The sequence below is a fragment of the Perognathus longimembris genome, chromosome 14, assembly GCF_023159225.1.
Source record: "Perognathus longimembris pacificus isolate PPM17 chromosome 14, ASM2315922v1, whole genome shotgun sequence".
NCBI lineage: Eukaryota > Metazoa > Chordata > Mammalia > Rodentia > Heteromyidae > Perognathus > Perognathus longimembris.
The window spans coordinates 7,689,745-7,704,878 of NC_063174.1; the positions used below are offsets into that span (position 1 = coordinate 7,689,745).

Consider the following 15,134-nt stretch of genomic DNA (forward strand, 5'->3'; position numbering starts at 1 on the left):
TTTTTTCTAGGAAATCATCCATTTCTTCCAAGTTCTCGAATTTGTTGGCATAAAGGTTTGCAAAATAGTCCCTTAATATTTTCTGAATTTTGGTTATTTCTGTGGTGATGTTACCTGTTTCATCTCTTATCTTGTTTATTTGAGTGTGCTGCCTTCGTTTTTTGGTCAGGTTTGCCAGGGGTCTGTCTATCTTGTTGATTTTTTCAAAGAACCAACTCTTTGTTTTGTTGATTCTTTCAATGGTTTTTTTAGTCTCTAATTGATTTAATTTTAATTATTTGCTTCCGTCTATTGAGTTGGGGTTTGGCTTGCTGTTCTCTCTCCAGAAAATTAAGGTGCTTCCTTAAATTACTGAGTTGCTGTTTCTCCAGTTTGTTGATGTATGTACTCAGAGATATAAATTTTCCTCTGAGTACTGCCTTTGCTGTGTCCCAAAGGAGCTGGTACTTTGTGTCCTCAACTTGGTTGAAGTCCATAAACATTTGAATTTCCGTTTTAATTTCTTCAATGACCCACTGATGGTTCAGCAGTGTGTTTTTTAGTCTCCATGAAGTGTAGGATTTTCTGTGGTGGCTGTTTGAGTTGAGCTCTAATTTTATTCCATTGTGGTCTGAGAGAATGCAGGGAATGGTTTTGATACTTCTGAATTTGTACAGATTTTCTTTGTGCCCTAAGATGTGATCTATTTTGGAGAATGTTCCATGTGCTGCAGAGACGAATGTGTATTCTGTTGTTGCTGGGTGGAATATTCTGTAGATGTCGGTTAAGTCTAGTTGGTCTATGCAATTATTAAGATCTGTGGTTTCTTTGTTCAGTTTTTGGCATGTTGATCTGTCCAGAGGTGATAGTGGAGTGTTAAAGTCCCCAACTATCAATGTGTTTGGGTCTATGAGTGTTTTTATAGTCAGTAGTGTTTGTTTGATGAAGTTGGGTGCTCCTGCATTTGGTGTGTAGATATTTAGGATGGTTATATCTTCCTGTAGGAGAGATCCCTTTACTAGTATGTAGTAGCCTTCTTTGTCTCTTCTTACCTTTTTTAATTTGAAGTCAATTTTGTCTGATACTAGGATTGCAACTCCAGCCTGCTTATGGGGGCCATTTGCTTGATAGATTTGACTCCAGCCTTTCACTTTTAGAAGATGTTTACTTTTGCTGGATAGCAAAAGTAGTGTCTCTTGGAGGCAGCAGAAAGATGGATCTTGATGTTTGATCCAACTTATGAGCCTATGTCATTTGATTGGAGAATTAAGTCCATTAATGTTGAGAGTTAGGATTGAGAGATGATCGTTTGTTCCTTTCATTATCACTATCTTGTTTAAAGCGGTGTCTTCCATTTCTTGATCTGATGTTTACTATTTAGGGTTCATTTCTCTGTCTGTATTGGGATCTTGATTATTTTCCCTGTGTAGTACATCTTTGAGGATTTTCTGTAAAGCTGGTTTTGTGGAGATATATTGTTTCAGTTTTTGACTTTCGGCTATGAATGACAGTTTGGCTGGGTACAGAATTCTTGGTTGGTAGTTATTTTTATTTTGTGTTTGGTATACTTCATTTCAGGCTCTCCTTGCTTTCATGGTCTCTGCTGAGATGTCTGGGGTAATTCTGATTGCTTTTCCTGATTTTTTTCTGATTTTTTTTCTGATTGTTTTCTTCTCCCTAACAGCTTTAAGGATTCTTTCCTTGTACTCTACTGATCCTGTTTTGATCACAGTGTGTCGGTGGGATGTCCTATTCTGGTCTGGTCGGTTTGGGTTGTAAATGCTTCTTGTATCTGTATAGGCCTTTCCTTCTGGATATTTGGGAAGTTCTCAGCTAATATTCTGTTAAATAGATTGCCTATCCCATTAACTTCTTTCTCCAAGTTTTCCTCAATACCTATTATTCTTGAATTGGGCTTCCTGATCATGTCTTGAATCTCCTGTAGCGATCTGTTTTGTTGATTGGACTGGATTTGTATTGATTTTTGATCTTTCTCCATAGAATCTAAGGAATCTTCAGCTCCTGAGATTCGATCCTCTGCTTCAGTTAGTCGGGACTGTAGGCTAGCTACTTGATTTCGAATCTCTTTTCCTTCTGACTGGTCTTTCCTGATGATTTCCATGTCATTTCTTAGGTCTTGTATGCACTTCTTTACTTCATTAACTTCATTACTTTGGTTTTGATTGTTGTCTCTCAGATCTTTAAGCCGGGTAGCTATCTTTTCATTTGACTCATGAAGTTCATTTATCTTTCTATTTGTGGATGCCATGAAATTCTCCATTAATTTTTGTTTTGCCTCCTCATGCTCTAGAATAATTGACTGAAGAGATTCAAACTTTTCATTTATCATGTTTATCAGTAGACTTTGTAGAGCCTTTTGGGGGTTCTCTTCTATGTCTTTGATTGACTGCTCTGCTTCCTGCTTGTTTTGAGTGGGGGATAGGACTTCATTGTTTGCCATCTTTCTTGTGTTTCTTCTGCCCATTTGAATTGGGAATGCAAGTCTACCAGAACCTGTGAGCACCGTTTAAGACCCAAAGCAGCCCTTACCAAGCACTGTTGTGTAAATCTTACAAGTTCACAATTATATACAGATAACTTGTATACCTGTCTATAAAGTTAGATTTGGTGTTCCTAAAGAATACAATTTCAATATAACAACCGATCCTGGGCCCTGTATTCAGTAGTTACTTATTTACTGTTACAACCCTATACACAATTCTTATTTTTATATTAAGTTCTTTTAGGACTGGCTTTCTCTATGAACCCCTTTGATTAACTCAGATTAAGCTGGGATACCCTCTCTCCAATAACCAGGAGTCAATGGGACCTGTAGGTCCAGGCAGTAAGTCAGAAGGGTAAGTTGGAGATAGTAAAGAGAATAGAGTAAAATGTATTGGGGGGTGGTGGTGGTGATTTTGGTTTAGTTTCAGTGACGTGGAAATGTGGAGAGGAGTAGAATCAGTAGAAAGAACAAGGTTAAAATGACAGACAATGGAGAGTTAGCAGAAAAGAGTGGAGGTGTTATTCATAGGAAACTAATTTTTAAAGAAAGAGAACGCAAAGAGAGAAATAAAGTAAAAATACTGGAAGACAGATACACAAAACAGAGAAAAATTATTTAAAAAAGAAGAAAAAATAAATAAAAAGGAAAAAAATAAATAGAGAAGGAACAACCCAAACAAACAAACAAAAAAACTTGATAAAACAAACCGGTAAAAATGGAAAACAAACAAACAAATAAAAAACAAACAAACAAACAAAAACAACTAACGATGTTTCAGATGTGAAAAAATTAAAAAGAAAATTTTTTTAAAAAAAGTTTAAAAAATGTTTGAAAAGAAAAAAAAAATGGAGTCCTCCTTGTTTGGGTGGTCTTTCCCCAGTCTCTGGTTTCCCTGCAATGGACTGCAGTCTATTTTCCTGATTGGCTGGTTTGACTTGATTTCAGTTGGCAAGGGGTGGATCTGTTCTGACCTTCTCCCCTGTTGGTGCAATCGTGGGTCTCTGAGGTTCGCACAGCTTGCAGGCAGGCCTTGGGCGTCCTCTGTAGATGGGGACGTGAGCAGTCTCAGGAACTGTGGCTCCTCTGTCTGCTGTGGGGCCGCTGCCTTTGATGCCTGGTCTTGACTAGGCTGTGAACTCAGCAGAGTGGGGCGCCTCTGGCCTGTTTTGCTCGGCTGAGAGTTGCTTGCCTGGGGGAGGCGGCCTCCTTGGCATAAGTGTCTATGGAATGCAGCTCCGTTTCGGGCTGGGAATTGGTCTTCCTCGGTGACGGGACCGTTTAGCTGTCCCCGGAACTGTTTCTTCCTCCCTCTGGTGTTTCCGTGCCACCGGTAGCTGCTCGCAGCTTTTGCTTTAAATTAGAAAATCTGGCGGGCAGGGCAGGGAACCTCTGGCTAAGCTGCCCAGGACTCGCCTCCCGCCAGGGCAGGGGGCGTTCTCCTGGGTGGAGCTGGCTGTCATTGTTCCGTCCCTCCTGCCCTTTTCAAAGATGGCTACTTTGACCTCGCTTTCCCCAGGCCCGCTTCAGTTCCAGTCTGGTCTGACCCTATGCCAGTGGCAAAGATGGCGCTTTGCTCTGGCGGTGGGGACAGGGATGCCTTCCAGAAGCTGCTCTGTGGGCACGAGTGAGAATATCTTTCGTGGGGTACTCACGCTTTCTCTGCGATGTCAGGTCGTCCATGCTCAGCCGCCGTCTGGAGGATTTCTCGCTGGTCTACGCTGTGTGCTTTAGCCACGCGGAGTGCGGTTGCTGTGCCGGGCGCTGTGCTGGCACCGGCACTGGCGCCGCGGTGGGACGCCGCCCGGAGCTCAGATCTGTGTTTTCAGACCAGCAAAGTCGAGTTTTCCTTCCTGGCCAGAATCCCTGTACTGTTAGAACTTACTTTGGCTGTCTTTCTAGGAGTAAAAGTTTCTATGGGGTGAGAAAACTGCGATGTTGGAGGGAGCTCAGCTAGGGCTCTGCTTCTCCTCCGCCGTCTTCCCGGAAGTCCCCCATTTTAGACATTTTAAATTCCTATACCATGCTCCTTTGTTCAGGTAATTAGTTCTGTGCAGATAGGAGGCAAATAGTGTTGCCTTCTCTCTGCTCAGATTAAAAATATATATATATATATATAACTGAGCCTGGTGCCAGTGCCTGATGCCTGTAATTCTAGCTACTCAGGAGGATTGGGACTTGAAGCCAGACTGGACAGCAAAGTCTGTGAGACTCTGATCACCACTAAACTACCAAAAAAAAAAAATTCCAAAAATGGAGCTGTATAGCTCAAGTGGTAAATTGCCATCCTTGAGCATATGAAGCTTAGGGACAGTGCCCAGGCTGTGAGTTCAAGCCCTAGGACCAGCACACACACACACACACACACACACACACACACACACACACACACACACACACTCCTGTACTGTGTAAACACCTAGGAAGTTTATTTCTGTATTACTCAAAGAACTCCTGGTCTATTATATCCAGAAATTCTCATTGTTATGAAAATTGTTTGTGCCTAGACATTTTTAATCTGTAACTATATTTATTCATTTTCCTTAGAAAGCAGTGTCTATTTTTAATTATAATGTCATGAAAATGCTGACTTTATTAAGCGCTTCCTATTTAGGACAATGTTATACTGAAGAAAAGGTTTGCAGACAAAAGATTCACACAGCTGTTTACTCTCTGAATCCCACACAGATTCTTTTTTTTTTTTTCTTTATTGTCAAAGCGAAGTACAGAGGGGTTACAGTTTCATATGTAAGGCAAGTACATTTTTTTTCTTTTCTTTACTTTTTTTGCCAGTCCTGGGGCTTGAAGTCAGGGTGTAAGCACTGTCCCTGCCTTCTTTTTGCTCAAGGCTAGCACTCTACCACTTGAGCCATAGCACCACTTCCAGCTTTTTCTGTATATGTGGTGCTGAGGAATCGAACTCAGGGCTTCATGTATACGAGGCAAGCACTCTACCACTAGGCCACATTCCCAGCCCCACAAATACATTTCTTATCCAACTTGCTACCTCCTCCCTCACTTTCCCCCTGGCTCCCCATTTCTTTGTAAGTATTGCTATTGCAATGGTTTGTCTTTTTATCCTTTGTCTCTCAATTTTGGTATTCCCTTTCCCTTCCTTAGTTCCAGTACATGTATATACAAGTATCCAGGGTACTAAGATCAGTTATAGTGATAGCAGGGGTAAAACCATGGGAAGGAAATACGAGAGAAAAACAGGGTATGGTTTCACATGGCATGTTGAAAATAACTACAACAATGGTATACAACTTGTTTCCGTAACTTGGAGTTCATTTCGCTTAGCATCATCTTATGTGTTCATACGGGCATGGCTATTGAGCTATTGTGATCTTGTGCTTTGGTGGGAATGTAAACTTGTTCAACCATTCTAGAAAGCAGTATGGAGGTTCTTCAGAAAGCTAAACATAGAGCACCCCTACAACCCAGCGGCCCCACTTTTGGGTATCTACCCAAAAGACTACAAGCAAGACCATACTAAAGCCACCAGCACAACTATGTTCATCGCAGCACTATTTGTCATTGCTAAAATATGGAACCAACCCAGATGCCCCTCAGTAGATGAATGGATCAAGAAAATGTGGTACATATACACAATGGAATTCTATGCCTCTTTCAGAAAAAATGACACTGCCCCATTCATAAGGAAATGGAAGGACTTGGAAAAAAATCATGCTAAGTGAAGTGAGCCAGACCCAAAGAAACATGGACTCTATGGTCTTCCTCATAGGGAATAATTAGTACACGTCTAGGATAGTCACAGTAGAAGGTCACAATAGCCCACACAGATTCTACTTGGAATTTTGAAAGCCTGAAATGACTTACCAAGTATAAATAATGTTTCAGATCTTTGTACTAGTCAGAAAAAATGCCTGTCTTAATCTAGTTAGGGTTGTTGTGAAGTTCAAATGAACATGCTATATATAAGGATATTTTATTTCCATTTTGGAAGGTGTATGCATCTTCCTTGGATACCTGAAAACGTGTCATCTGAAGAGGCTCAGGTATTTTACAGTAGTTGAAATTCTACATAACTACCCCTCAACTGTTGTGGCTTTTCCTACTTGAGAGACAGCTGTGTTCTACAGGCTTGTGTGTACATAATAGACAGTAAAAATATCTACTAAATAAATGAATGAGCATTTAGCAACATTATAACCATTACAGGCAGTAAATTCTAACTAATATTGTAAGGCATAAGACAATACCTGGCATGTCTGTAAGTTCAATTATTTTTTTCTACCATTTACAAACCAAGTGGACACTGACTACCAGGCTTTCTGGGTATATTTTTAACAAGAAAGATATTTACATAGTGAAAAATAGCAACATTCTCAATTGCTTTGAGTGAAGTAATCCATTCTATTTGGCAAAAAACACAAGAGAAATTAAAATGTTAACTCAGATATGAGAAAGATTAAAATTTCACAGCTTAATGTTCCTGTTTTGAAATATGAAGACTGTGTGACTAGACAGGTTATTAATGACTTGACATTGCAAAATTTATTAAATTTATTTTTAAAGTGGTTAGGCTCTCCCTCTCAAATGCATAAAGCATGTGGGAGTTGGAATAGATCTGCCCCAGGCTGCCAAACAATTTTTTAATGGAACCAGAGTCCTTCAGGGATTGTCCTAAATCCACATAATATTCTTAAATCTTGGTGTTTGCACCAGGACCTGTATATTAGCAGATGTATGTGTGAATAATATACTTATATCCATCCATCACCCTGGTGACTCCACATCTGTAGGCTGCTGCACATCAATTATTCCACCTCAGGGGGTAGAGAGATATTTGGGCCAGCATTGACCTCCTTTTCAATCAGGATCTCTGCACAGTAGGTTTTGGAAGTCAAATGGTCCCTTTAGACAGAACCTCTGTTTGAGAATCCATTTGGCCTAATGTGGCCCTACTGAGAAGTGGAAGTGATTACCTGTGTTAGGTGTGGAGGCAGCATCCAGAGAGGCAAATAGTAATGCTGTTCCTCAGAGCCGCTGCCAGCATTCAGGGCCTATCCCTCCCATCTAGCTTGTGTAAGATATTAGCCAGTGTGTCATGAAAGAATTACAACCTTGATAAGACCTATCTACCTTTTACAACAAAAAGAGCAACTGTTTGAAGTAAATTGTAAGTTCCTGGAGGAGCTAAATTTGCTTTCAAATGCTTGGAATTGTTTTCATTAACTGTAAGTTTCTAAAAGAAAAATCCTTACAAAGAATGGTGATTTTTGTCTTCATATCTTCGCTTCCTTCTATTTTTATATGAAACAGAAACTTTGTAATTCTTATCTTGGAGTTTCTTTTTTTAAATGAATAAGGATGGGCTGTTTTTATGCTTCTGATATTTTACCTGGAGGTCACACGTTGTCATAACTGGTAAATCAATGGCAATAGTCACTTTACTTTGTTGGGAAACATACAATTGTGGTACTAGTGGACCATTTATTTAATTATGTGGTAAGTACCCTATGATGAGAGAGTAAAGTTAAATTGATGATTTGGGCTACTTCTGCCAGGGTTCAGTTTACATGGCAATTACACTGGGATCATCTAAGTGTAATTGGCAAGTAATTTTGTAAGCAAAAGAACATGACAGCTCATTTACATGGTGTTCACTGAGTAAAATTTGGGGATATTTATCAAACACTTCTAAGTGAAGAATGATTGCACTACTGTATCCCCAAATGATACATACAGGCGGTTTGAAAGACATTTGTTCACTGTGTGTAGTATTCCACGCACTGTCCTATGAACTGAGGATACAAAAATGAGTGAAAGTACACTTCTGTTATCAAGGAACTGAAGTAGAGCCATATCTATCAATACTTTCACCACAACATAGTAAGTGGAGGTTAGAGCTCTGTAGGGGTAGGTACTACCATGGTTATTGAGGGAGGGGAACTTGGCAGGGTAGATCAGGGCAGCTTGGTAGAGAAGGCAAAACCTGAGATGAATTTTAAAGGAAAGGCAGGGTTCTGTCTGGGAAAGGCTTGCCAAGGAGCAGTGCAGGCAAGGGCAGAATCCTGGAGGAATAAATAGGCTGTTATGAGAAAGGAACTTTAAACAGTTCAGGCACATTTCAAGGCAGGTATGGGGTCTGTAAAACTGACTTGGGCAAGATCTCAGAGGGCCCTGCAGTCTCCTAGGGGCCCAGATCTTATTCTGTAGCCTTGGGCAAGCCACTGCAGGGGCGTAAGAAGAGTCTTTGTCAGAGTTGTTTTGTATTACACTATTATGTTGTGCCAGGCTATGTTCTACAAGTGTATGTTCTACAAGCATTTTGTCCTTGTAACAACTCTATCAAAGAGGCACTGTTATTTTCCTTTTTTATAGTTCAAGAAACTAAATATAAGGAGGTTGCCCAGAGTTACGTAGTGATGGTGGAGTTAGGATTTGAGCCTCAGCTGCCTTCCAGAGCCCTTGCTTTTCACAACTGCAATTCAATGTTTGTTCTGCACACACCCTCACATTCACTAGACTGTGATCTCTGTTTATCCTGTTCATAATCGTCTCCAAGCTCCAGACAGTATCTACAACAAATAAGGGGTAAGTGTAGTGTTGAGGGGGCCATGATTGAGGCTGTCATAGTCACCTAAGAAGGGGTGGATCTGAGGGGAAGAATCGAAGGCAAATTCTAGCACAAGGGAGTGAAGATGGAGAAATTCATTGGCAAGGGTTGGGGATTGATTGGACATAATGGATTTTGTTGGAATATTCTCACAATACTTCTCATTTCAACAAATATGCTGGAGAAATTATTTGGCAAAAGAATCCAAAGAAAGAAGCTCATGCTACTCTTCATGGAGCTCTTACATTTCTGGCAATACATGTTGTGGTCTAAGGATGAAAAATTAGAGACTGCTCTGGAGGTGCTTAAAAATAGAAGGGCAGTTGAGGGACAAAGCCTGCCCTGGGGTAATGAATGGTTAGATGGCCTTTGGGATTCTTCCCTCTTTGAAAATTCTCTGATTTAAAGTAAATAAAAGTTCTCCCAAGTTGCTTTTTCTAAATTGTCTAGATTAAAGAAGATAGAAATCAAAGTATTCATGGATTGAAATGAGTCCAAATTGCCTGGATTCTAGATAAGAGAGCAGAAGCCCAGGAGGGCTAAATGACTCTTCTAAGGGCACACACTCTCGGAAAAGGAAGAGAGGATCCATTGGCTGAAGACACAACAGTAATGAAAACACAGTTCCATTTTCAGGTTCCTCAGGGAATTCAACTATGAGAAGCAGATCCATCTGTCAGTAATTTTAACACAGCATTATTGTAGGTGGGCATTACTACATGGACTTACTCTCCTCCATGTCTCGTACAGCAGTATCGATAGTTTGGATAGCCTCTTGTGGGCACACATGTGTTGGATGATAACACAAAAACAAGTGAGACCTGGTATTGATCTTTTGGGAATTCAGATACCCATAGCAATAAGGGTCACATGTTCTGAAAATAAAGTGTAGTCTACAATAAGACACTTGGAAAATAGAGAAAATAAACTAAAAATAATTTGATTTTACTGCCATCCACTGTAATACTTTACATTCATTATTGTAATTCTTATAGCCTAGAAGTTAGATAGTATTGTTTGCATTTTAGTGCCCTGGTATTGTATATACGTATAATGGAACTAGGGAAGGGAAAGGGAATATCAAAATCAAGAGACAACGGATAAAAAGACAAACCAATGCAACAGCAATACTTACAAAACTAAGTGGTGTAAACCAACTGTACAACTCATGGGGTGGGAGAGGGAAATAGAGAGAGATGACAGTGGGGGAAAATGAGTGAGGAGGTAACAAGTTGGATAAGAAATGTACTCACTGCCTTACATATGAAACTGTAACCCCTCTGTACTTTACTTTGACAATAAAGAAAAAAAGAAAATTAAAACACATATCTCGCTTCATAATGCTTAATCCTCTATAAGTGATGCTAACATTCTGTGCATTTTCTTGCAGGCCATTTTTTTTTTCTATGTTCTGAGACCTTCTTTAGGGGTGAGGAGGCAAGTGAAGGGTTAGTACTATGGTTTGACCTCAGGGGCTCACACCTGGTCAGCTGGAGCCCTACTACTTCCAGCCTAAAGAACGAATTCATTAGTAGTAGGGGTTGAACTCAGGGCCTGCGCTTGCTAGGCAAGCCCTCTACCACCGTGTGCCTCCATCAGTCCCCTATCATTTTGGATCTCCATGTTTTGGCTTGTGGTGTGTGGCCTATATTTGCCATATGATTGCCTAGTATTCTTTTTACTGGCTTTTTATTGTCTTGTTAAGTTTTTAGGAGGTTCTTAAAGAGATGTTTACTCATCAAACCTTCTACTTCTTGGTATCATTAGCATTTTGAAGGTAGATTTTGTATTTTGAAGACCAGTGAATCTAACCATCCTCTGTGGATGACATGGTGGAGTGGAGAAAAGAAATTGCTGGGCTCTGCCCAGGTGCTCACAGCTTTCTCCCCACCTGGAGCCCTTCTGAGCATACAGAATGATGCTGCCACAGCTCCTAGTGGAGGCAGGCAGGGCAGAGATGGCCCCAGGCAGAAAGCAGGTGACTTTTTAAGCCTTGGCTTTTCTGACTGAACACACATTCTTCTTCCTGCCCTTGTACAAAGGCACACTTTCATTTTCTTAGGGTAGTGAAAATCTTTTGTGTGAAGAAAAGGTGTCATCAAGTGTCTAATTCATCAGCATATATACCATCTCTTTAAAATGACAGTGGGAGTAAAAGTTCATCAGTTCAATATGTCTTTCACATTTGGAGACTCCTGACTAATAACCTCTGGTATTTATCATCAGAGCAGCCAAAGAACTAAATTCTGGCACATGCTGCTCTCACGCACTGAGAAAAACTTAAAAAGAAAGAAGATTTTCTCCATTTTTCTTTCTTCCATTCATTTAGAAAAAAATCCATATCTTTTTTTAATTAAAAATAATATGAGCATGCAGAAACATCTGGTCTCTATTACCACAGCAACCTCCTAAACAGCCTCCTGTCTCCAGCCTGCCCTTTTAAAATAAAGTCTATTTGCAACAGCCAGAAATATCTTTCTAGATCACAGATCTGAACCAGTCACTTTCTCATGTCTTTGGCATATTTTTTTTTTTGGTTTCCCTCATTTTTTTTCAAGTTTTTATTATCAAACTGATGTACAGAGAGGTTACAGTTTCATACGTTAGGCATTGGATACATTACTTGTACTGTTTGTTACCTTGTCCCTCATACCCCCCTCCCTCCTCCCCCTTTCCCTTTCCCCCCATGAGGTGTTCAGTTCCTTACACCAGTTTTGCAAGTATTGCTTTTGTAGTGCATATTCTTCTATGACTCTTTCCTGGTTCTTGAGGTCAAGTATTATGTAGCCACAGCTATAGTCTCTCCTCCTTTTGACCTGTCCCAGCTGCATGGAGCAACTTGTTTCCTTGCTTCGTGGTATAGTATGAAACATGCTATATACTACAGGGTGTGTTCAGACCTGTGTACAAACCAATTCATTCTTCCCAAGCTTTCTGTCATGCTCTGCTGGTTCTAGATCTTAGCATAGGTCGCCATAGCACCTATCTAGCATTTATCATGTGTATGTGGGCTGTAGCCTAAAGCTTTGTTTTTGCTTGGCTGGTGTAATACTCAAAACAAATAAAAAAAACTTGAATCTTACAAGACAAGGCATATTATTGTCAATTTTGTTTAAGATACCACCACTCTGTGTGTGTACACATACATATAGGCAAAACACATGGATTGTAGAAACTGCTCAGTAAATACTTATTTTGTATGAACTTATGCCTTAAAACTGCAAAATTAGAGAAAGTCATGGTAGTACATGCCTTTATCTATAACATTCAGGAGGCTGTGGTAGGAAGATCATGAATTTGAGGCTAGTGTTGTCTATGTAGGAAGACTTTGTCTAAAAGGAAGGAAAGAAAAGGAAAAGGGAAGATGAAAGGGAGAGCAAAAGGAAGTTAGGAAGCATATTTTTTTGTCTTCTTTGATTCTTTGCAAATACTTCAAGACTCTTGGATGTTGCTGGATTTATTCCATTGGATGGTTGAAAGTCTGTGCTCATGATTGGACTAGGACATGGGTAAGACAGAACCATTCAGAGTATTTTTAGCCTTTGACTGTGTTTATTTCTAGCCTTTTCTGTACCAGGAGGTCCACATTTATTCTTGTGATTCTCCTCACGATGTTCTGTTTTGTTGTTGTCTTGTTTCCATAGGTTCATACTTTTCCTTGGTGTCATTTCATGTTTGTAGACTAATGTTCATAACCCTATCTAATATGATATTCAGAAATATGAATGGATACGATTAGATGTGTTATCTTCTTTGTAGGGTCTAATGATGATCACAGTGTGATCAGTGGACATAACTGAATTTGGATCTTTCCAAGAAGTGATATATACAGAGTTTTCCAAGCTAGTCTTGCTAGAACTGTAGTAATGAAACTTCTGGTATTTGTTTCAGCTATTAAATTATTTCATTTCCCTAGTTATTTATTTTTGTCCTTCACTTATATGTTGCTTTAAAGACACTAAAATGATTTTGTGTCCCCTAGTACCCAGATTACACATATTTATGGAATTTCACATGATCAGTGACATTAGAATCATTGTACCTGCTTGTGGCAGTGTTCTTACCATAAATTCAGTCTTCATAGAATGCCTCACATTTTCAAGGAGTGCCATAGATATTTCAGAGATACTATATACACCAAAAGACATTGCTAAGGAAATACGTTAGAAGCACAAGAACAGAAATGTGCTCACATATCAAGTTGAAGGCAAGGGTAGAAAGAGAAAAGAAAAAAACAAATCCTTTAAATTTCATCTAACTACTCTATAAAAGAGGTTGGGACAAAAGAAGAAGAGCTTATTACAGAATCCTTTAGCAGCCAAAAATTTCATTGACAGTTTGTTAACGTACCTGCTTGACAGCCTTCTCAGTCTGTACTTGATATTAATAGTTAATAGGTGCACTGGAAAATCAAGCAATATTATATCACTTGGGTAATAGATGTATTAGATGGTTTTTTATACAGTATTAAGCTTATCAGATTATCTTTTCCATAATAATAAATATCTCTTTTCTAATTTCTGAATCAAATGCTTCTATGTCGTCTTGAAGTAAATCCAGCTCCAGCTGCATCTATTCTATACTCTTGGCCTCAATGATGTCAAATTTATCCAACCTACTTACAGATCCTTCATTTCTCTTTGCTCTGAGATGTAGATATAACGCACCTCTCTGAAAGCTCATAAGCACCATTCATTCAACACAATTGTGTTGTAAGTAAACAGTATATCAAAGATGCAGTAGGGGCTGGGGATATAGCCTAGCGGCAAGAGTGCCTGCCTCGGATACACGAGGCCCTAGGTTCGATTCCCCAGCACCACATATACAGAAAACGGCCAGAAGCGGCGCTGTGGCTCAAGTGGCAGAGTGCTAGCCTTGAGCGGGAAGAAGCCAGGGACAGTGCTCAGGCCCTGAGTCCAAGGCCCAGGACTGGCAAAAAAAAAAAAAATTAAAAAAAAAAAAGATGCAGTAGGCTAAATTTATAGACATACAGAAATTTCTAGAATGTGTTTCTTTGTAAATTTTGTGCACTTGAGTTCATATCAAGTGTTTTCTTTTTCCTGGTTCTACTTTCTGAAACATATTTATCACATTCTGCATGGTATTGCTTCAGCATTGAGAATTTCTATAGCAATGACAACAGGTAAATGCAGCTATGTTTTGACTATGAAATAATAAATACTCAATACTCCGTAGGTACCCAATTTTCCATAGATATCCTGTTATTTGGATTTACAAGAAGACTCAGGTTTCCCATATATTGCCATCATTTATTTTATTCATCCAAATACCCATGATTGAAAGAACAAGACAAGAAATGGTAAACAACCCTTAGTGCAATCTCATACTGTAACTTTCTGTCATATTTAGTTTAAATGCTACTGTTTCTTTCTTCTGTACATCTATTATTAGAATACATTAACTGTACAAAATAATGTCATACAATATAATGTATTTTATACATGCATGTTATGTATTTTGGTCATATTCACTACCCTATTTCCTTTCTTGTCTGCTCCTCCCTCTTGTCTCATTCCTCTTCTCAAACAGTCCACCTTGTATTTTCATGTCTTAGATTCCATAAATGAGACAAAGCACGCAATGTTTGCCGTTCTGAGTCTGGCTTATTTTGTTTAACATGGTGATTTTCATTTCCATCTATTCCCCAGCAGCTGACAATTCATTCTTCTTTTGGATGAATGAAACTCCAGTGTGCATATTTACCATATTTTCTTTCCATTCATCTGCTGCTTGGTACCTAGGCTAGTTCTGTGAACAGTGCTACAGTAAATGGGTTTGCAGGTATCTCTATTGTATGTTGCCTTCGATTCTGTTAGGGATATACTCAGGAGTGACATAGCTGAATCACATGGTAGTTCTAGTGATTCATAGTGGCTGGGCTAATTTACATTCCTATCAACAGTGTATAAAAGTTCCTTTTTTCCATGTCCTTGGCAGTATTTCTTGTTTGTTTTCTCAATGATAGCCATTCTAACTGGGGTGAAATGGAATCTTACTGTTGTTTCAATTGGCATTTTCCTGATGGCTGAAGATATTGATCTTTCATGT

General features: G+C 39.4%; 1 protein-coding gene across 1 annotated transcript in view; it reads left to right on the top strand.

The window, feature by feature from the left end:
* The window catches only part of Akap6 (A-kinase anchoring protein 6), a 334,863-nt gene that overhangs the window by 111,833 nt on the left and 207,896 nt on the right, over window positions 1–15,134 (top strand). The window lies entirely within an intron of this gene.